The 23,666-nt window shown below is 43.2% G+C and overlaps 1 long non-coding RNA gene across 1 annotated transcript; it reads right to left on the bottom strand.

The window, feature by feature from the left end:
• Positions 1-673: 673 nt before the first annotated feature.
• LOC131919998 (uncharacterized) lies at positions 674-23,441 on the bottom strand. Its single transcript, XR_009381484.1, has 3 exons — positions 23,334-23,441; positions 22,690-22,862; positions 674-821 (listed from the first exon to the last, which is right to left on the bottom strand). It is a non-coding gene; the product is annotated as an uncharacterized LOC131919998 (long non-coding RNA).
• Between the last annotated feature and the right edge of the window lie 225 nt (positions 23,442-23,666).

Genomic DNA, 23,666 nt, shown 5'->3' with positions numbered 1-23,666 from the left:
TTCCTGCCGCCGCTGCTGCTGCTGCTGCTGCTGCTGCTGCTGCTGCTGCTGCTATTTCCCCTCCAAACATTGAGGTTAAGAGAGATAAACCTTACGGGGTATATTTTTCAAAGTGTCTGAACTTTTTTGCCAACAAAGAACCCACAAATAGATAAAGACCTCACCCACGGGAAGCATCCCAGCCCTGACGTCATCCTACCTCTCATCCCACAGAAAGGGTGGCTTCTCCAGGGTGTCTGTCCCCAGAGATGGACCTCTGACATGGCTAAGGCTTTATGCAGAGGGTAACAGCTAACAAAGCTCTGATTCCCCACAGTCCACTAAGGTGTGGAAATGTCTTACGTTTCATTTTTGTAGCCATAAAGTGTGCTTTTCTTTTGTTAGTCTTATTGGCTGCTTAACAACATTCCCGGCATGGTAGAATGTCACCATTCCATCATGGCTGTTAGCCTAGACAGTGGACACATTGTCTGGGGGAGACTCTCCCAGGTCCTGTTAGATCTTACGATCTCCTTTGCTGTCTGTCTGTCATGACCTATGACCCCGTGATATGCATAAAGCTTCAATGGACATGAAGATATCTGCTACTTGACTCTCATCTCAGTTACACATTGAATAAAGCAGAAGTCCAATTCAAGCATCCCCTAGGAGGCCAGCCCAGCTCTTATGTACTGAATGTTTTTCTGGCAATCTCTATGTCCTTTGGTGTGACCTTGCTTAGCTTCTTCTTTGTTCTCTCTCACTTGGGGATACTGGTAATCATCTCAGACTTTATATGGAATGGCCCGGCTTTCCTAGTGGTCAAGTTCTTTTTGGCGTATCTGAAAGGAAAAGAATGAGTCACCCACACAAACATCTCAAACACTAGTATTATAACTCTGGCCACCTTCCGACCAGCCTCCAGCCTCTTGCTTTTAGAGAACTGGCTGGACTCTCTGACCCTCGTGGTTCAGCTGCTTTGAGCTCGTGGGTAAGGCCTGGTGAGTACCTGACAGTATGAAGTCCATCCTGCCATCCTTCAGACAGAGTCTGGGTTTGATCTGAAGCCCTGACCTCAGTGGTCAGAGGAGCAAGACTGAAGCACAGCCCTCTTCCAGCACCCATTACCTGTTGTCCCCTGGGAGTTCTCAGTGTGTCTAAGCATGACAATAAGTAAAGGCCATGAAAGTGCCAGGTGATCTCAACAGACATTCTGACTAATGTCATTCAAGGAATGCTGTCATACAAGGGAATTAATTTTCACAGGTAATTTATAGGACCAAATGTTGATTTTTTTTCTATTTTTAAAATGTTCTACAGTTTTTCTGACATTAACACCCTGGGAAGCCGGATGGCAGAATGGGACACCCCACTGGACAGCCCTGAAAGCCAGTGTTGGAAATTATAAGGGGGACATAAAACCAGGTAGGAGCTCCTCAGTGAAAGCAGAACTTGGATATTTCAAAGTTCCTGTGGCTGAACGTAATATTCCATGAAGCAGGTTCTAATGGGGAGTTAAAACTGCAAGGTGTAAGGGGACCGCCCTCCTTGTGGATGTCCAGCATACTCAGCCATCAGTAACTATCCTCTGGTGGGGCTAATAGTGGGCGTCCTTTCCACTGTGAATCCGTGCTCTTCCTACCTGGGACTGCGAGGGTGTCAGCACTGTGCAGAGAGGACTGAGCTCTCCTATTTCCTTTTTAGCCAGCTGTTGCCTCTGCCCTATAATTTCCCCTACTCCATTTAGACAGCTGTGCATCCACTAGAAGCAGAGTTGGTCAGCTAAGCCCTGGCCAATCGGAAGCCTTCTGGTGCTTTGAAAAGATGTCAGCCTCATCCCACAAATGTCCCCTGTGGTGGAAGAGGCTAACCTCTGTCACAGCTATCAAGTGGCAGTTTGGGCCTGGAATACAGCCTGCTGTTTACCGGTGCTGGGTGGACTCCACCACCTGCCATTTTTCAGGTGGCTGAGAGTTGCAGGAGACAAAAAGCTTCTAAATTGATCCAGGTCTCTTTGACCGGCCCCCACAGTCACGGAGCAGCCATCTGGTGAAGGAGACAGTTCTTTACCTCGGAGTGTGCTTCTTGGTGTCAGTGTCAGTAAAAGGGAGAGTGGAGGGGAAAGGGAGAGTGGAGGGAAGCTGAGGATTATGCTTCTAGTAGATAACATGCTCAGCTACTGGTTATGGCTAGGAGGGTGGGATCCAACACCAGGCTTTCAGAAAGTGGTGGTGATCTGCACCCACACCTGGATTCAACATCATGTGACTTTTCTGTATTTAGAGACAAGAAGGGAATTGTCATAGAGAGTATTTTGTCCAGGTGTCAAAGTTGAAGACTCTTGGGGACAGAGTCTTTTCTTTTGTCTTCCGCAGAGAGGTCAAACCAACAAAGGTATCCTAAACAGAATCCTAAAAGCTTTCAGATTGTGTCACTGGCTGAGCAGTAGGGGAGGGACACAGACCCACCTAAAGAGTCAGACGAAAATGTACGTTCCCAGTGTGGGCAGATAGCTTACAGTAAAGTGTTTCGATTGCAACCAAGAAGAACCGAGCTCAAGCTTCAAAATCCACGTTCAAAAAAGCTAGGTGTGGTGCACCCAGTGCTGGGGAGGTGGAAGGTGGTGGATCCCTGGGGCTTGCACACTAGTCAGTGTAGCTTACTCGGTGAGCTGCAGGCCTTGTCTCCAAATTAAAAAAAAAAAAAAAAAGAAATTGATAGCCCTCGAGGAATAACCAAGTGTGGCGGGGTCTGGCCTTCCCATGCACGTGCACACACATGCATACACAGTTGGACACATGTGCATGTGGACCTGTACACACATGAACATGCACACACAGAGTACTTGAGCTTTTCAGGAGGCAGAGATGTTGTTTGTTTATTTCCCTTCAAAAGGTGTGGCGTTTCAATATATTTAACAATTAAGATGGGATAAAATGTGACAGTTTAGAACCTTGAGGCATTCTAGAAGTGGCAAATAGAAGGTTCCAATGAAATGTCTCATCTGAGTCCTGAGATTCAGCAGCCACAGCACTTGGGGAGTCAGGCCACCTCAGGGGGGCTTTCTGAAAGATGGATAACTTGTTCTTTTAGGATGGGGTTGATAAGGTCCTTCATCAATTTGCTCTGAAAATTAGTGTCTCTTTTATGCTTGAGGTAACACTGGGAACCCAAAGACATTTGCTGTAAGATGACAAATGGGAGCTGTCTACTAAAAACAAAATTGTTGAACGGCACTAACAACAATGGGATTTACCTTATGGGGATTGTCTTAGGTAGCGGTTCTATGCTGTGATCAAACACTATGGCCAGGAACAACTTGGGAAGGGAAAGGTTTATTTCAGCTTTTACTACTCTCAGGACAGCAGAAGGTCAGGACAGGAATTCAAGCAGGGCAGGAACATGGAGGCAAGAATTGATACAGAGGCTGCAGGGGAGTGCTATTTACTGGTTTTCTCCCTATGGCTCACTCGAGGCTCTGTCTTTTTTTTTTTTTTTGGTTTTTTTTATACTATCCAGGACACCACACATAATGACCTGGGCACTCCCGCATCAATCAAGAAAGTGTGCCATGGGCTTGCCCACATGCCAATCTGGTGGGGACATTTGCTTAATTAAGGTTCCCTCGCCTAAAATCACTCTACCTTGTGTCAAGCCGACATGACTCTAGCCAGCACAGGCTCAGAGATGATTATTCTAGTGATTCTTCTTCATGTGTAAAGTATAAAATTCATCACTACTGTGAACTAGAGAGAGACCGGGAGGAGGTGGGGAGGGGAGGAGGAGGTGGGGAGGGGAGGAGGAGGTGGGGAGGGGAGGAGGAGGTGGGGAGGGGAGGAGGAGGTGGGGAGGGGAGGAGGAGGTGGGGAGGGGGGGAGGAGGTGGGGAGGGGGGGAGGAGGTGGGGAGGGGAGGAGGAGGTGGGGAGGGGAGGAGGAGGTGGGGAGGGGAGGAGGAGGTGGGGAGGGGGGGAGGAGGTGGGGAGGGGGGGAGGAGGTGGGGAGGGGGGGAGGAGGTGGGGAGGGGAGGAGGAGGTGGGGAGGGGAGGAGGAGGTGGGGAGGGGAGGAGGAGGTGAGAGGGGAGGAGGAGCTGAGAGGGATTTTCCCTAAAGAAGAATGATTCTGACCTGGCAACAGCCGATCTCCTCAAGACTTGCCATAGAAAAGCAGGGAGTTTTCAAAGAGGCGGAAGTGAGGCATTGAAGTCAAGAGAGGAGACATAAATGGCTTGAACCCAGAGTTCGTTGGTCTCGAAGGACTGGGGCAGGATCTGTGCAGCCTCATTGATGGAAGATCCAGTGTCAGCTATTGGTGGAGGTGTGGGGCTTGGTGTCAGCTCATTGGTGGAGGTGTGGGGCTTGGTGTCAGCTCATTGGTGGAGGTGTGGGGCTTGGTGTCAGCTCATTGGTGGAGGTGTGGGGCTTGGTGTCAGCTCATTGGTGGAGACGTGAGATTGGTGTCTACTGATTGGTGGAGATGCAGTTGCTGGAGGAGTCCTCTGTGTAGACTATGCTGTCTGGATTGTCGCAGTCTTCAAGAAGGTTGAAGATAACTCTGCTACAGGAATCTGTGTATATGTTCATGGGATGCATATAGGATGAGGAGGAATCTCTTGTGTGTCTTTAAAAAGTCCTTGAAGCTGTATTTATCTCAGGCAGGCAGGCAGGCAGGATATCCCTCCCCCCTCTTTCATTATGTCCCAGCTCCAGGTTTGTCTGGGTCAGACAAGAATGATTTCATCTTGTATCAGGCAGTCTCACGGTACTGAGACTCAACACGGCATACAAACAACAAGAATGTCTCTGAATGGCAGTCTGGCTTCTTAAACGGGCTTATTTGGATAGCTCCTGTGGTCTGGCAAGGCAAGGATGGTTGTCTTAGCGCCAAGTGCTCTAACCAACTACTCCAGACTGGGTGGCTAAGCAACAGGCATTTCTTTCTTTTCCTTTTTTTTTTTCAAAGAAATATAGATGTTTTGTACTTTATTATTAAAATATATGCAAGTCAGAGTAGGTTAGAAAAAATGAAAAGACATTCTGAAACTTTGGAGAAAATTCTGCAAGTCACATGGGATATGAGTACATTTTCAAAATATACAAAAGATACCTATGAATCAAAAATAAAAAGACACATATCACAAAAATGTATAAATTATTGATTATATATTTTACAAAGCAATTATTGCTATAGATTATGGCTTATAGCCCTAAGAGAACAGATTAATTCTAAAACTAATTACATATATTTAGAGATTTGAGAATCAAATGATGCTCTACATCCAAAGGGAAATTCAAATACTTTACAAATCTTAAAAGCTTGTTTTAATTTTTGAGAATTTCATACATCCTACTAGTGGCCACATCCAAATAAATAAACAAAAATCAAAAACAAAAAACAAACCAAGATCTCCTTCCTCCGACAATTTTCTACATCCAGTAGCTCCCCAATAAGGTGTATATGCTGTAATTTTGGCTGGTGTGAAAAAGTGCAGGTCTTGTGTAGGTAACTACTAACTACAGCCCCTGTGAGTTTATGGTTGCCATAGCCATGTCATGCCCAGAAGACAGTACCCCAGAGCGCCCCTCCACATCTGTCAATGCTTACATTCTTTTCCTTGGCTCTTCCATGATGCTCCCTGAATGTTGGCAGGTGATGGGGTTAATATAGATGTCCTGTTTAGGGCTGGGCATGTAGTTTCTTATTCTCATCACACTGACCAGTAATGCATCTCTTCATTGACTGATGCCCACTTCATAAAGAAGCTTTCCTGGACAAGGAGTGTGTGTGTGTGTGTGTGTGTGTGTGTGTGTGTGTGTGTGTGTGTGTTATAGCAGTTCTCCCTAGGACCTAGGACCTACTCATTCAGGCTCTTTTGATCAGGTTCACATATTCAGGCATGATTTTTCCTCCCATGGAGCAGGTTCAAATCCAATCAAAATCAGGTTATTTGTTTGTTAGTTTTATAGTTTGTATTAGTTTATTTTCTTCCTTACCAAGGAAGCTTACAGAGGGAAGATTTATTTGGAGTTTACGGTCACCCCCCCCCCCAAGGGGGATGGAAGGATAGAAATACATCACCATGGTGGCAGGAATAGCTGAAAGCTCCCATCACAAAACAGAAGCAAGAGGCAGAGAACCCACTGGGAGTGGCACAAGTCTTATGGACCCTCAAAGCCTTTCCTCAGGGACACACTTTTTCCAGCAAGGCTATACCTCCAAACCTTCCTAAACAGCCACCAACTGGGACCAAGTATAAATGCCCCTAACTTTTGCAGTATGTATCATTCAAACCACCATAGAGCTGTGTTGCTTCTGCTCCAGTGACACATTAAGGTCAGTACTGCAGCATGCAGGGCCCAGCATGGGCTAAGACCAGTGGTGTCTTTTGTCCCCCATCAGCCTGTGTAGCAGTTCAAGATTAATTTCTCAATGTCCTGAAGCCAAAGCCCTAATTCATGGGGGGGGGGTCTCATGCCTTATATTGCAATTTGCACTTAATAACCCGTTTTCTAGGTAGGACATTGTCTGCTCATGTAGGGCAATCTGTTTGAACTCTTAGTTTTTCAAGTTGTGTTTTGAAATTAGTTTTCTACCTAGTGAACTTCCCTAAGACTACTAAGGTTAACTTTGGTTAACTCTCACTCTACCACACCATCTCCTCCAAACACTTCCCCATCCTTTAACCCTTACTATTGCTCTTCTTTAGTTTACAAAGGTTCTACTGTTCCTCCACATAGTTTTTAGTTGGGTTGGGAGATTGTAGGCCTCCATATAGTTTTTCATAAACCCTTTGTTTGGGTTAGCCTTCCCTATCTCCTCTTCTGATGTCCTCCATACTCCCCACCTCCTTCAAGCATTTCCACCGCCAGTATTCCATCTCATTACTTTTGCTTTGCCTATAGTCTATTATTTCCCCCTCCCTTAACATGACCCATACAACTCTTATCTGGTTTCCTGGTTTCCACTTGTGTCTCATGTTAAACACTCAAAAAAAATATGAAGCTAGGATCCACATATGGAGAAAAAGACACATAGCACTTACTCTCTAGGTCTGGGTTAGCTCACTCAGTATAATTTTTCTACTTCTACCCATTTTTCTGTGAAGTTCATAATTCCTTTTTTCTTTCCATTGTGTATATGGAGCCACATTTTTTCTTATCCATTCATCAGCTGATGGACATCTAAGTTAATGTTATTTTCTAGCTAGCCTGCAACTTTGCTGAAATTATCAGCTCTAAGACTTTTTTATTTGCTTCTCTTGTCTTATCACTCTACCTAAGATTTCAATCAATATATTGAATAGTAGTGGGTAGGGTGGACATCCTTGTCTTGTTCCTGATTTTAGTGGGAATTCCATGGTATATAAATATTCAGAAAGCAGTTTGACAACACATTGTATAGAAAAATAACAGCAGCAGGTTCCTCCCTAGGGGGCTGTGACCTCCAAAGCCATGGACTTTTGGCCAGGTTTATAGTTCTAGGCCAGAATCTTTTCCTATGGAGCAGGCCTCAAATCCAGCCTCAAAGCAATTGACTGTCTCCATAACCTTCCTGGCACTATCATGCCCCTGGCACATTTTAAGGTATAAGTTTTTCCTGTTTGATTTCTTTTTCTCCTTTTCGTGTTTGAGAGTATTTCACACATGAATATAATGTGTTTTGATCTAATCCACTCTCCACTCCCTCCCTTTGATTCTTCCCCTATCTCCACCACTATTTTCCCCTCCTACTGTGGGATAATGCTTTTGTACACTGGTTTAATAAAACGCTGATTGACCAGTAGCCAGGCAGGATGTATAGGCAGGATAAGCAGACAAGGAGAATTCTGGGAAGGCTGAGTCAGGAGATGCCAGCCTGCCATCCAGAGAGCAACATGTAATGACACACAGGTAAAGCCACGGAACATGTGGCAACATTTAGATTAACAGAAATGGGCTGAGTTTAAGTGTAAGAGCTAGTTAGTACTAAGCCTGAGCTAATGACTGAGCCGTTTAATTAATATAAGCCTCTGTGTATTCATTTGGTTCTGAGCAGCTGCAGGACCATGAGGATGTGGGAGCTGGGTGGGCGCAGGAAAACTTTCAGCTACACCCTCTGAAGTTCATGTGCTCTGTATTTTTTTTTATTTTTCTTTTAAAATCCACTTAATGCTACTTAAGTCTCTTTAATGCTGTCTGTATATGCATGGGTTTAGGACCATCTACTGGAGCATAGGTAGCTTCCAATGTTCTGCAGAACACTGACTCTCCCTACCCCAGTATTCATCAAAGGCATTTTAGCTAGCATTTCATAAGCAGCTCTTCCCTCCATGCTGGGATGGTCTGGCTTGATCTTGCACGGGGTTTGCACATGCTGTCACAATCACTGTGAATTCGTATGTGCAAGTGCCCTGTTAAATCTGCAAAACAATGTTTCACTGTAGTCATCCAAGGAGATACTGAGGACTTTTGTATCTATGCTCATCAGGGAGATTGAGCTGGGATTTTCTCTCTCTCTCTATTTGGTTTTGCTATCGGGGTAACATTGCCTTGGTACAAAGATTCTGGCAGCCTTCCTTCTTTTTCTGTTTTCGTGGAACAATTTGAGTAGTATTGATGCTGGTTCTTTGAAGTTCTAGAGAATTCTGCAGTAAATCCATCTGGTCCTAGGCCTTTTTAAATTGGGAGAGTTTAAATCACTGTCAATCTTTTTGCTGGTTATGGAACTGCTTAAATTATTTATTTGATCTTGGTTTATTTTGGGTAGGTTGCATGTTTAGATTTTAAAATTTAGTGGATTATAATGTCTTAGTTAGGGTTTCTACTGCTGCTACAAAACACCATGACCAAAGTCACTTGAAGAGGAAGGGGTTTATTTGGTTTACACTCCCATATTCATCATTGAAGGAAGTCAGGACAGTGCAGCTAGAGTTAGGTAATCTTCAAACACTTCAAAGACCTACAGAATATGGCATTTAGAATGGTTTAAAAATTTAGACTTTCTGGACAGTGAGACACATCTGCTCCTGGCAGCACCGATTTACTTCAGAGAGGAGGATGGGCATCAAAGACACTCCATATGGAGTTTATCTTCTTCTTGGCAAAAGTAGCCATTTGGGCAAGAAACTGTTCTTGCCTGGATTGCTTGATCAACTGGACATGTGGGACCCATAGGAAGGTGACCACTGAACTTTGCTTGGCAAAATGATCCTTTAGGATCCTGCTTCACAGAGGAAATTGCCAGACACTCTACGGGACACAGAGAAAAGTGACTGAGAGACTCTTGGCCTGTGGGCTAAAGACAGATGCCCCAACTTTACAGAGGAAATTTGGATGACTGTCCAGGCTGCCAGCTGTCTCTGTCTACTCTCGCAAGACTCCCAAAAGTTGCTTGTATCCTTCTCCCGTTTCTCAGGTAATATATCCTTCTGAGGTCTTTGATATAGTTGAAGACTAGATAGTTATAATTTTCTTAGTTATGATAAAAGATAAGTTAGATATGAAACCTTAGACTCACAAATATAGGATAGATAGGATATCTTCTTTAATTTTGCCAAATACAAACAGACTAGATATTATAACTATAATTCTTGCTTGATAATTGTTTTGTTATACGTAATTTTACTATGTTAAAGTTAAAACATTTTTTTTTAAAAAAAAAAAGGGAAGTTCTGGGATATCTGTATGTAGTGAATGTGTTGCTATGATTGATAGATAAATAAAATGCTGATTGGCCGGTAGCTAGGCAGAAAGTATAGTATAGATGGGACAAAAGGAGAGGAGAATTCTGGGAGGTGGAAGGCTGAGTCAGGAGATGCTGCCAGCTGCTGCCATGAGAAGCACGATGTGAAGGCAGAACTGGGAAAAGGTACCAAGCCACGTGGCTAAACATAAATAAGAATTATGGGTTAATTTAAGTATAAGAGCTAGTCAGTAATAAGCTTGAACAAATGGCCATACAGTTTGTAAATAATATAAACCTCTGTGTGTTTACTTGGGTCCAAGCGGCTGTAGGATTGGCAGGTAAGAGAGATTTGTCCTGACCACTGGCAGGCTGGGACATAGGAAAATTCTAGCTATAGGACAGGAACTCAAACTGGGCTAGAATGTGGAGGCAGGAGCTGATGCAGAGGCCATGGAAAATTGCTGCTTACTGGCTTCCTCAATATGGCTTGCTCAGTTTGATTTCTTATAGAACCCAGGACCACTAGCCTAGGGAAAGCACCACCCACAATGGGCTGGGCCCTCCCCAATCAATTACTAAGAAAATGCCCTACAGGCTTACCTACAGCACACTGCTACTTAGATCTTTTCTTAATTGAGGTTTCCTCCTCTCAGACGACTTTAGCTTGTATCAAGGTGACATAAAACTATCCAGCACATATAGATTTTTAAAGTATGTCCTGATGGTTTCCTGAGTTCCACTGGTATCTGTAAAATATCCCCTTTTATTTCTAGTTGTGTTAATTTGGGTCTTCCTGCTCCCTCTTTCAGTTAATTTGACTAAGGACTAGTTAATCATGTTTATCTTTTCTGAGTTTCACTGGTTCTTTTTATCTTTTATTTCTATCTCATTAAGTTTTTTTGCTCTTGTTTTGATGATCTAGCTCTTCCTGTCTGCTGATTTGGGGTTTGGTTTGTTCTTGATTTTGTGAGGCCTGAAGGTCCATCATCAACTTATTCATCTGAGATTGCTCAGGTTTTTTTTTATGTAAGCACTAGGCACAATAAACTTTGATCTTAGGACTACCTTGCTGTGGTCTTGGTATGTTGTGTTTCATTTTCATTCAGTTCCAGGAGTTTTTAATTTCTTTCTTATTTCTTCAGTGACAAAATTATCACTCAGTTGTGTGTGGGTCAGTCTCCACGAGCTTATGTATTTTCTGTAGTTTTTAGCACTGCTGATACCTATCTTTATTCCATTGTGCTTATATAGAATACAAACTGGTATTTTCTTTTTCCTATGTTTGTTGAGACTTGCTTTGTATTCTAATATGTGGTCATTTCTAAAGAACTGTTGCATGAGCTATTGAGAAGAATGTATGCTTTAGTGTTTGGCTGGAATTATCTGTCCATTAGGTCAATACTAACCATAGGATTAGATTCATTTGATTTATGATGTTATTTAGTGTTGTTGTTGTTTTCTTTATTCTTTTGGGGGGCCACCACCCAGCTCCCAAATAAATCACTCACAGAGGCTTATTCTTAATTATAAATGCCAGCCTTAGCTTGGCTTGTTTCTTGTCATCTTTTATCATTCTCTATTCCTGTATACCTTTCTTTGTTTCTTATTCTTTGGCTTGCTATATAGCTGCATGGCTGGTCCCTGATGTCCTCCTCTTCTTATGGCTCCTTCTTTTTCCTCTCCTAGATTTCTCCTATATATTCCCTCTGCCTGCCAACCCTGCTTATCCTTTCTCCTGCCTTGCTGTTCACCATTCAGTTCTTTATTAGACCACCAGGTGTTTTAGACAGGCACAGTACCACAGCTTCACAGAGTTAAACATATGCAATGTAAAAAAAAAAAAAGCAACACACCTTAAAATAATATTCTACAGAAATTTAGCTCTGGCATTTCTCTCTTTCATTTTTGTCCAAATGACCTGTCTACGGGTGAGAGACAACTATTGAAGCTGCCCACTAGCACTGTGTTTGGGGGTTTTTCTGCAGTTTTACATCTAGTAATATTTTGGAAGAACAAATTTGAGAGCATCTGTGTTGGTGGCTTTATATAGAGAATTATAATATCCTTTTGGTAGATATGAAAAGACCTTCTTTATCTCTTTTGGAGAGTTGTGGTTTGCAGTCTAATTATCAGACATTAGACTAGCTATGGCTGCTTGTTTCCTAGAACCATTTGCTTGGAATTTCTTTGACACTAAGGTAGTATTTCTCAACTGATGGTAAGGTGTATTTCCTGGAAGCAGTAAAAAGATGGACCTTATTTCTAATGCAGTGGACTAGTCTGTGTCTTTTTATTGGGTAAATAAGGCCATTGATATTCAGGGTTATTATTAAAAGATGTGTATTAATTCCTGTCATTGTGCTGATTCTATTGTTTTCTTTTGATGAAATTTCCTGGTGATGTATTCCCTGTGACCATTTGGTTTATTTATTCTCCTCTTGAAACTTAACTATTACTGCCTTCCAGAATCCTCTGTAGAGATGGTTTTGTGGTCATAAACTCTATTACTCTGTTTTTATCCCAGAGTTTTTTTTATCTCTCCTTTAATTTTAATAGATAATTTTGCTGGTTATGCTAGTCTCAGTTCACAGTTGTGATCTTTCAGAACTTGGAACACACCTTTCAGGCTCTTCTGGCTTTAAAAGTTCCCATGGAATAATTAGGTTAATATGAGGCACCTGCCTTTACCTGATTTGACTGTTCTCTCATTGGTTTCAAGACTTTTCTCTAGTCTGTGGTTTGTTTTTTCTTTTAACATTTTTAAAAATTTTCTAATAAGACTAAATTTATTCAATACCCTACAGTAAAAGTTTTGATTATAAGTGTCCAACAGTATAAAAAGTACAAAACAGATCTGTAGATTTCTAATATATTAATACAAAGTGCATGACTACATACAGTACATTCTTTTAACATTTTAAGTATATGCCTTAGCTAGGGTTTTCATTATTGTGAAGAGACACCATGACCATGACAACTTTTATAAAAGAAAACATTTAACTGGGGCTAGCTTATGGTTTCAGAGGTTTAGTCCATTGTCATCATGGAGAGCATGGTGGCATGCAGGCGAACATAGTGCTGGAGAAGGCTCTGAGGGTTCTACGTCTTGATCTGCAGGCAACAGAAAATGAACTGTTCCACACTGATGTATCCTGAGCATATATGTGACTTCAAAGCCCACCCCCATAGTGACAAACCTTCTCCAACACCACCACACCTCCTAATAGTGCCACTGCCTATAGGCCAAGCATTCAAACACATGAGTCCATGGGGGACCATACCTATTCAAACCATGGGGAGTTTATTTTATGGTCCTGTGTATTTGGGGCTCTGTAAGACTTCTGTACCTGTATATACATCTCTTTCTCTAGGTTTGAACAACTTCGTTTATGGTTTTCTTGAAAATATTTTCTATGCTTTTGGTATTGTATTCTTCTCCTTCTATGCCCATAATCTAAAGTTACATCTTTTCATGGTATCCCAAAGTTCTGCCATGTTCCATTATTGGGTTTTAATAGATTTATTATTGACCTTTACTGAGTAATCCAATTTCTACCTTGCCTTCCAGATCTGATAATTGGTTACCCATATGAATTATTGATGAGGCTTTTATCTGAGGTTTTGACATCATTTACTGAGTTCTTCATTTCCAGCATCATTTCAGTTTGACTTTTCTTGAAGAATTCTAGCTCTTTATTGAATTCTGTGTTTCTTCTTGAGTCGCATTCCTTAGGTCATTTGGCTCTGTTTTGTGCTCTTGGAGTTTACTCATGTCTTCTTCGAGTTTGAACAGTTATAATCATTCTTTGGAATTCCTTGTAAGTTCTTCCAGGTCAGTCTTATTGAGGCTCACTTTTATGGGATTACTAATTTTTGGAGAAGACATCCTGTCTTGGATTTTCCTTTTGTTTTTATTGTTTTTGTCCTGGAACTTGCACATCTGGAGTTAGTTGGTTGAGCATGAGTGTGAGCCTGGAGCTGATAATCTAAGGACTACTAAGGTGTCATCAGTGAGAGCTAGGGAAACTAAAGAAGTGTGAGTGAGCCGTTCAGGAACCAGGGACACCTTACATGTCACCACGAACCAGCCAGTGGCAGAAGTTTGAGTGGGGGTTACCTTGCCGTCGGCACTAGAGGCCAAAGGGGTTGCACAAGTTTCAGCCAGATCACAAGGCTCTAGGGCTTCTTTACCTCATGGTAGTAGGAGCTGGGCAGAGGACAGAAATTTAGGCAAGAGTGCTCAGGACCCCCGAATCCTTTACCTATTGATATCCTGTGCTGGTTAAACAGGAGAAATTTGGGTAGACATTTATTTCTTAGTGTTGGGATTAGAGAGTTCAACCTGCTGGTGGTAGGTAGATGCAGTGTCTGGTGAAGGCTGCCTTCCTGTATTGCAGATAGGTTTATTATTATTTTTGTTCCTTTTTTTTAAATTTTGTGTATGCATGGGTGAGATGGATCTCATTCAGGTGAGCTTCTCCTCCATAATTTAATTACTTCTCTACAGTTCTATCTCCTAATTCTTGCCATCTTGAGAGTCAATGTGTGCATTTTAAGAGAATACTTTAGATCCATAGCATTGGTTAAGACAGTGATTCTCAATTGGTGGGTCATGACTCCTTTAGGGGTTGAATGACCCTTTCACAGGGGTTGCTTAAGACCATCAGGAAACATAGATATTTATATTATGATTCACAACAGTAGCAAAATTATAGTTACGGAATAGCAACAAAAGTAATCTTACAGTTGGGGGTCACCACAACATGAGGAACTGTATTAAAGGGTTATAGCATTAGGAAGCTTGAGAACCACTGGGTTAAGAACTTTATGTCAAAAGAACACTAGATATGTAAATAGAAGGGACAAAGACTTTGAAAAATAGGAGCTACCAGGAGCCAATAGAGCTAAATCATGGAAGGCTTACCTCTCTGTGCACTCCCCTGCTGAAACACTACTAAAATCTTTTAAGATAACTATGGTGATGCAGGTGAGTGTTTTAAGTTCTTATTGTAAACATTCCTTCTGATGATCTCTTTCTGGTCAATAAGCAAAGATGTTGAGGGACAGGGTGATGTGACATGCTAATTGGCAGCTGTTGGAATATCCCTTGTTCCCTGGATGCCTTGAGCAAAAGGACTGTCAACCAGTTCACCAGGAAGGGTAGGCTACCCTGAGGCCAACGCTGGCCCAGCCGTGTGAACACTTCCTGGATGCCCCCGGGGAAACTCCATGGCAGTTGTGGCTCAGGAAGGCACGACCTCTGCCAGGACTGTTTGAACAGTTTCCACTGTCCTTTTGGCTCTAGCAAGCCTCCGTGGACTTTAGATAAACTTACAAATACACTCCAGCCTGAGGGGAGGCACCCCGTTGATGCCTTATGAAAGGGGTTGGTGAAACTCTGGAAGAGACAACCCGTGATTGGTGTAAACACAAATCTTCATTTACATGAAGGCTATGCTGGGTTGGTGCAAGCAATCCTTCTTTGACTACATAAGCAGGCTGTTCTGCTCACTTGGGAGTCAGCTGGGAGACACCTCCAGTACCGCCATTCCTGTACTTAGAAACTGACGCCAGCTGGCTGGTGCCGGCCAGTGCACTCAGGCACAGTTACCGGTGTAGGACATCCTCACGACATGGCAGCTGGGTTCTGAGGGCAAGAATATTGAGGGGAAAATAGTGCTTGGAGTTGGAGAGAAACACGTCACCTTTCCATCCTAGCTTTAGAAACCATGAAAAATACTTCCCTTGGGGAATCTTTATTAAAGGGTTGCCAATCCTGTCTACGTTCCAGGGGAGCAGAAAATGACCGCTCCTCCTGTTGAGAACTGTCATGTTTGCATAAGGACAGATGGAACCAAAAACACCGCTGGAGCATTTTGGGAAGTTGTAGTCTTCCAAAATGTCCCCGAGAGGAGCACACAGAAGGCAGGTCGGAAGTGCACACAGCCAGGTCCCACTGCTACAGAAGCCAAGGTACAAGATCACTTCTACAGCTTCGGATCCAAATGTGATCCCAGATGCCTCAGACCCGAGAAACAGCTTCTCTCGAGGCTTTCCTTTTTGTTTGAACTGCTGAGCTGCTTATATAAGGAAAGAAGCAGAAGCAACAGCTGTGATGGTAGTGGTGGGCTGACAAAAAGAAGTGGCCGTGTGGTCTGTCGCTTTGATGACTACGAAGAAGGAGGAGCTGCGGGAGCCATGGGACCCGGTGAGTGGCAGAGGCAGGCCTTGGGAGCAGCAGAGGTGGATCCGTGGGGACGGATGGGGGTCCTGACAAGTGGCGGAGGCAGAGATGAGTGACTGCCAGGCCGAGATACCAGGGCAGTGAGCTGAACAGCTGCACCGACAGCTGTCAAAGAGACAGGGCAGAAATACTGGTGGCTGATGGCAGCAGAAGGAGCCACAGCAGCCTAAGGACTTTGGTAGCCGCCTCCTGATGGGAGCAACTGGGCAGCAGTGCTGATGAGGAGCAGCAGCTGAGCAGTTCAGAGGGAATGCAGGGGCAGAGAGGAAGCAAAATGGAGCAGGGAGGAGGGATCGAAAGCTATACCGTGGTAGAGGAGAGAAAATGAAGGTCTTGAGTTTTGAAAGAGTGACAGAGAACTTCCCTGTCCTTTGGGCTGAGGAGCTTAGGCATATTGATGTAGGAGCTGTGACACTGGGTGTTGTCAAGAGTTGAGGAACTTAACTCCTAGGCCCACTGGGGAGCTTTGACATCGGCTAATACCAAGACTACCAAGGCGTGTGGTATCCCTGTCTTCCTAGCCTCGCACAAGAACCAGAGCCTCAGAAGGTGCTGCCTACTGCTGCTTCCCTTGTCAGCGGTGGCTGCTTGCTCCTGTCCAAAGCTAAGGGATATAAACGCTGCCAAACATCGACCAGCATTTGCCGAGTTTCCTCTCCCTTACCTAGAAGCTCTTTCTGGGTAGAGCAAAAGGACCCCAGCCAGTTAACCAAACACAGAGAGTGGACAGTTTTATGTGGATTCTACTAATGATTACAGAGGGGGTCAAAGGAAAGTCAGTGACAGTCAAGGGGAAAGTGTTTGAAAGGCAGGATAAATGGGTCGGCATGTAAGAGTGCTTGCCATTCTTCCAGAGGACCTGAGTTCAGTTACCAGAACCCATACTAGTTGGTTTATAGTCACCTGTAACTCCAGCCCCCAGATTTACCCTGGTACACAGAGCATACACTCACACATACACACACTCACACATAAATAAGAATAAAAATAAACCTTTTTTTTTAAAAAAAGCTTACTAAAATGGGGGAAACAAATAGTGATTTTTATCTTCAAGTTTATAGTTATCTGTATTATATCACAAATATAACAGTTTCCAAAAGAATTGCTACCCCGGAGTGTCCCCAAGTGTGTAGATATCTATTCAGGTTAGCACACTGCTTTGCTCAATCAGGTTCTACAATCTCAATGGACTGGGTGTCTTCCTGAAGGAGAAGTACCTCATGTCTCATACATGTCCTTCTGTGGCTGTTTACGATGGAGTGGATTTCCTTGGTCAGACTGGGAAAACACAATGGGACATAGAATCCTGCCCCACTCACTGATGCCAAGTTGGTTTTGATAAATGCCCAACCCAGAGTAGTGTTTTAAGAGGTAACAAAGAACAAAAGCCCACAGCACCTTCCTTAGACACCACTGATGAGTAATCATCTGTTCAACCAATCATTCATTCATCCTACAGATGCTAGCTAGGCACTTACAACTCACAGCAGCCATTGAAGACACTAAGAACTGGCTTTTGACTTGCCTCATCTGGGAAGATAAGTGATTGTGGGTAAAGAACTCAAGAAACCAGACATCAAGAAAACAAATAATCCAATTAAAAATGGGGTACAGATCTAAACAGAGAATTCTCAACAGAGGAAACTCAAATGCTAAGAAACTCTTAAAGAAATGTTCAATATCCTTAGCCATCAGGGAAATACAAATAAAAACTACCTTGAGAGTTATCTTAGACCTGTCAGAATGGCTAAGATCAACAGAACGGGTGGCAGCCCATGCTTGAGAGGATGTGAAGTAAGAGGAACACTCATCCATTGCTGATGGGAGTGCAAACTTGTACAGCCACTGTGGAAATAAGTGTTGTGGTTCCTCAGGAAGATGGGAATGATCTACCCCAAGATCCAACTATACCCCGATTAGACATATAACCAAAGGATGCTTCATCCAACCACAGAGACACTTGCTTAACCATGTTCGTTGCTGCTCTATTCATAGCAGTCAGAAATTAGGAACAACCTAGATGTCCCCCAACAGAAGAATGGACAAAGAAAATGTGGTACATTTATACAATGGAGTGTTACTAGGCTGTTAAAAAATGACATCGGGGCTGGAGAGATGGCTCAGCGGTTAAGAGCACTGGCTGCTCTTCCATAGGTCCTGAGTTCAATTCCCAGCAACCACATGGTGGCTCACAACCATCTGTAATGAGATCTGGTGCCCTCTTCTGGCCTGCAGGGATATGTGCAGACAGAACACTGTATACATAATAAATAAATAAATCTTAAAAAAAAATGACATCATGAAATTTGCAGGCAAATGGATGGAACTAGAAAAATAATCATCCTGAGTGAGGTAACCTAGACTCAGAAAGACAAATATGACTAGCTGGGCATGGTGGCACACGCCTTTAATCCCAGCACTCGGGAGGCAGAGGTGAGCAGATCTTTGTGAGTTCGAGGCTAGCCTGGTCTATAGAGTCACGACAGCCAGGGCTGTTACACAGAAAAATCTTGTCCAAAAAAAAGAAAGAGGAGGCAGAAAGAGTGTAAGAGACAAAGAGGAAGGAGAAGAAGAAGACAAGGCCCTCTAAATCAACAAGAACAAATCTCATATGGACTGCCGGAGACTGAAGCATCATGCACAGGGCCTACACAGGTCTCTACCAGGTCCTCTGTGTGCACATTATGGCTTCCGGAGTGAGTCTCTGATTCCTGTACTATGTGCCTTCTCTCGGGCTCTTTTTCTTCTCTTGGTTTGTCTTGTCTGACTCCAAAGTGACAGTTTGTGTTTTATCATATCATATTATTATATTATGTTATATCATTTTATATTGTATTATATGAATGAATGAAAAACCTAGCCACTAGGGTAAAGATTAACAACTGAACTGTCCCTTCTATCTGTTGAGAGAAGGAAAACCAGTTTTCTCTAATAGAGTGACACTGGGCATATCAACCACTCCAGGACAGGCCTCAGGTTCAGGAACCGTTGACCAACATATCATGAACTCCTCAGGTTTTTTGTGTGTGCCTTTATTTGGTTACACTTTGGTGGGGTTTTTTGTTTGTTTGTTTGTTTTGTTTTCTAAGGGGTTTTATTTTGTTTTCTTGGTTTGAGGAGTTTTATATTGGGTTTTATTTGTTTTTGGGTTTTTTTTTTGAGAAAGAACTTTGAGTTAGGTGGGTAGGGAAAGGAGAGGGTCTGGAAGTACTTGAGGGAGGGGAAAATATGTTCAAAATATATTTAAATTTAAAAATTGTTTTAAATAACAAAAACTAAAATATCAAAAAGATAGTTCAAATTTTAAAATCATATAATGATGAAGGAAAAATCAGGTTCAGCATTTGAGAATAAGGAATATGGAATTCATTAGAATACGATGACAGGGAATTTTTCCTGAGAGGATTTACATGACTTAAGATGTTCTGAGATGCATGAGCTCCATGAAATATTTTATCTTCTCTTGGCATTTTGGCCTCTGTCAAACCTAACACTTTTATTCAGTCTCTGTATAGCAGCTATCCATGCTCCTATGTACAGATAGTTTATAGCATGTCTTAATATGCATGTACAACTGTGATATATCATTATTATTCACATTCATAATGTTTTTTCCTTAGATATACTTTTAACATGCCTGTGTCATATGTTATAGTGTCTCTGTAAGAACAAGAAGAAAAATTTCAAGCTAAAGATTCTAAGTCAATATCTATGGCATTAGCCTGTTAGAACATATTCTCTGTCTGCCTGTCTCTCTTCCCACTGTCTCTCTAAGTCTGCTAAACAGTTTGAGACATCACACATGTATCCAAAATACTCCTACAACATACATATAATGTGCACTCATACCACACACACAGCACATACACAGTATACATGCATCTCACTGATATACAGACACAGGTATAGCATATATGTCATGGGCATATACTAGCATTTACACACCACACAGACACATGCACGCAAATACTCACACATGACACATATTACATATGCATATCATACTACACACACATATAGGACACACCTCATATGCATGTTCATACTTACACATATCTCACTGCACATGTGTACATCAGGTATGTATAGCACAGACATCATATGCCTGTAGTCAAAAATGTGGTGACTTCCCTTTGTTCCATGCTAGCAGGACAGTAATTGTTCCCACAAAAGTCTTCTCACTTGTTTATGATTAACATAAACTTAATATTTGGGGTTATTTTACATCCTTATTTACATCCTTATACATATTTCTAGAAACCTTGGCCACAAATCTCAGTGAAGGGTGTTATTTGGATAAGTATTCCCTAAAAATCCCCATAGTCAAAGCTTGGCTGGCAGCGCAGTGCTAAGAATGTTACTAGATGGAGCTGAGGCCCTTAGGCTATTGGGACAGTTATTGGTGAAATGATGGCCTGTTTCCTTCTTTGCTCAGCTTAATTCTTTCCTCTGTCCATCCCTGGTTCACCATGAAGTGAGCTCTTCCCTGTTACCACATGTTCCTGTCATGATGTGTGGTCCAGCAATACATCCAGCTACCTGTGGGCTAGAACCTCCAAAGTTGAGCCTAAGTAACTGTTTTCTGTATGAACTATGTTAGGATCTCTATATTGATAGAATTGTGGTTAACATAGTAGGGCATTTAGAGTCCTAGAAATGATGAGTAGCTGAGTCCAAACTTCCTTAGGTTCTTTAGCAAAATCTGGCTTCAGAGCAGGTAGGTACCTACAAACTACAGAGCTTCCGATGTCGGGGTTCTTCAGTCTTATCGCTGAGGTCTCCCAGGGGGTATGTAAAGAAGTATTTGAAAGGGAAAGGACTAGAGTTTGCTTGCGGATTGCTGTCCTGGAGGAGTTTGTACTTTTCCACACATACTTGATTCACTGAGCTGCTGTGTCATGTTGGTGAACATCTGGCTCTCTCTTTTCCCCCTGGACGACTCATTTCAGTCTATGAAGACACATTCACAGATGGTGATGACATACACAAATCATTTGACTGGATTCAGTAAAAAGTAAGGGAAAACAAGCTAAAATAAATCAGGCTAATTGAATTCCAGCAAGCACTTCTCTTCGTTTGTAAGTTCACAGCTGGCCTGATTGTGCGCTCTTTTATATCTTCGTTATGAGTTCTGAAGACCAGAGATTAAATAATAGAATCCGAGCTTGCTCCCAACCTCTTTCCCCCACACAATGTGCTGGCCATGAAAGGAAGCTTAATTTTCATCACAGGTGACAGACTAAACACATAAATTAAGCATGCTTACCAAAGTTGATCTCCGACAGAAATCATTTTGTTTCCTCAGCTCTGGAATGTGTGTTTTATAAAATACCACAGTTTATTTCATTACTTAACAGGAAAGAAACGTAGTCACATGCCCTGACTGCAGGAGGGGTTTTAGCTGTAGCCTGTTATTGGCTCGGACTGCCAAGTCAGAGGCCACTAACCTGACCAAGGTTTAGGGTAAATCTTGGCTTCTGGTCTCTGTTTTGCGGGTGAGATGAGGCAGAATGATAGAAATGAGTGGTTTCTGGCATTAACCTGGATCTGCCCATGAGATATTTCTCCCACGTCTTCTTGAAGCTTTCGGGAGTTCGTGTTTTGATTTTAAGGTAAGGACCGTATCTCTTCAGTGGTAAATGGGAAGACATACCTAGTGACAGTCAGGGGGAGAGCAGTGAGCACAGCCTTGCCTAGATTTTAGAGGGAGAGAACTCAAGAAGCCCCCCTCTCCATTGTATCTATAGAAACATTCACAGCTCAGGAGGAAAGGCAACATTCACTTTGCTTGTAGGCTTGCTCTGAGTGGGCACTGGCAAAGCAGCTCATTCTGCTCCGATTGGCATTACCTTGGGCAGCTCTGAGTCTGGACTGATGCCCCTTGAAGGCCTTCATTCCTGTACTTAGAAACTGACGCCAGCTGGCTGGTGCAGGCCAGTGCACTCAGGCACAGTGATTGGTGTAGGGCATCCTCACGACATGGCAGCTGGGTTCTGAGGGCGAGAATACTGAAGAAGGGAGGAGGGCTTGGGGTCAGGGAGAAGCATGTTGCCTTTCTGTCCTAGCTTTGGAAATGATGAAGATAAACTCCCCTGGGGAATCTTTCTTAAAAGGTTGCAAATCCTGCCTGGGTACCAGGGGAGCAGAAAATGGCTGCCCCTCTTGTTGAGGACTGTCATGTTTGCGTAGGGACAGATGGAACCAGAGCACTGCTGGGGCATTTTGGGAAGATGCAGTCTTCCAGAATGTCCCCGAGAGGAGCACGCAGAAGGCAGGTCAGAAATGCACACAGCCAGGTCCCACGGTGCAGAAGCCAAGGTACAAAGAGGTCATTTCCATGGCTTCTGATCCAAATGTGATTCCCAGATGCACTTTATTAACGTTATAGTCAACTTCCATAGGTATTACTATTCTATGCTCTTGCAGGCATGAGCTACCCAGTTCAGAGGAGTCAAAGCAGTCTGAGGACCGAATCATTTTTAATGGCTTGTTCTTTTTTTTTTTAAATTAAGAGTTTTTTTTATTAAGAAAAAATTTTTGTTCCCCCTCTTCCCTCCTCCCGCCCTCCCCTCCCACCCTCCCCTCCCAACTTGCCCCTCACTCCCACCCACAAGAAGGCAAGGCCTCCCATGTGGAGGCACATTCAGTAGAGGCAAGTCTAAGCCTTTCCCCCTGCCTCAAGGCTGCACGGGGTGTCCCATCATAGGTAGTGGGCTCCAAAAAGCCCACTCATGCGTCAGAGATGGATTCTGATCCTACCACCAGGGGGCCTTCCAAGCAGATCAAGCTACACAACTGTCTCACCAAGCAAAGGGCCTAGTCCAGGTCCATGTAGGCTCCACAGCCTTTGATCCAACTTGCATGAGTTCCCTCTAGATTGGTCAAAGCGTTGAAGTCAGTGTCAAGATTGGAATTCAAACTCACATCTTCAGATTTCAACTCTAGTGTGTGTGTTTTCCATTCTAATCACATTAAACCTGGGGAAGGAGAGTCCAAAACAAGCAAATGGTCACATTGGCTGTTTCAGTGATGGGGTAAGAGATTTACATGGGAGGAGTAAGCTGAAGATCTCAGAGTTAATTTTCCCTGCCTAAACTATATGGGACCCTAAACTCATTTATCTATTAATTTTTAAATCCTTACTAAGTTCTTATCATCCTCCCAAATGATATAGGTAGGATTATATATGCATGATTAGTGCTTTTAAGGCTCCATCAAACTCAATGAGAGGAAGAGACACAAAAAGATAACAAGACGTGTCCCTCTAGAAATTATACCTACAGCCTGGGTGTGACGGCCTGCACCTATGACCTCAGCACCCAGAGGTCAAGGAATGAAGATGGCAACTTCAAGGCCAGCCTGGACTGCGTAGAGAAGCCCAGGTTCCTCCTCCCTCAGTCCTTGGGTTCTCTCCCAGGATGCTCCCACAAGTCTTCCCTTAGACTCACTTGTAAGATGGCGCCATTGCTTTGAGGCAGGCTGTCTACAGGGAAACACACACACACAGGGAAGGTGTGCTGGCGTGGAAACAAGGGTGTGTGCTCCCTTTACTTGGGAAACCCCCGAGGCCACTTCTGTGTCTGACTGCATCATGACATCACTGTCCTTTCTTGTGTCTAGATCCCATCCTCATCCTCTGTGACTCCGCCTAGGACCTGTCCTATGGCTGGCTGCTGAGGTTTGGGATCCAGTTCTGCCCTCCTTGGTGGCTGTCCTGGAACCAAATGTTGGACCCAGTTCTTGAAAGCTGCAAAGGGATGCTGCCTGAAGAGAACACTTTA

This window comes from Peromyscus eremicus, chromosome 9 (assembly GCF_949786415.1).
Source record: "Peromyscus eremicus chromosome 9, PerEre_H2_v1, whole genome shotgun sequence".
In the NCBI taxonomy this organism is placed as follows: domain Eukaryota; kingdom Metazoa; phylum Chordata; class Mammalia; order Rodentia; family Cricetidae; genus Peromyscus; species Peromyscus eremicus.
The sequence above is the reverse complement of the archived record's forward strand: the minus strand, read 5'-3'. Positions and strand labels throughout refer to the sequence as shown.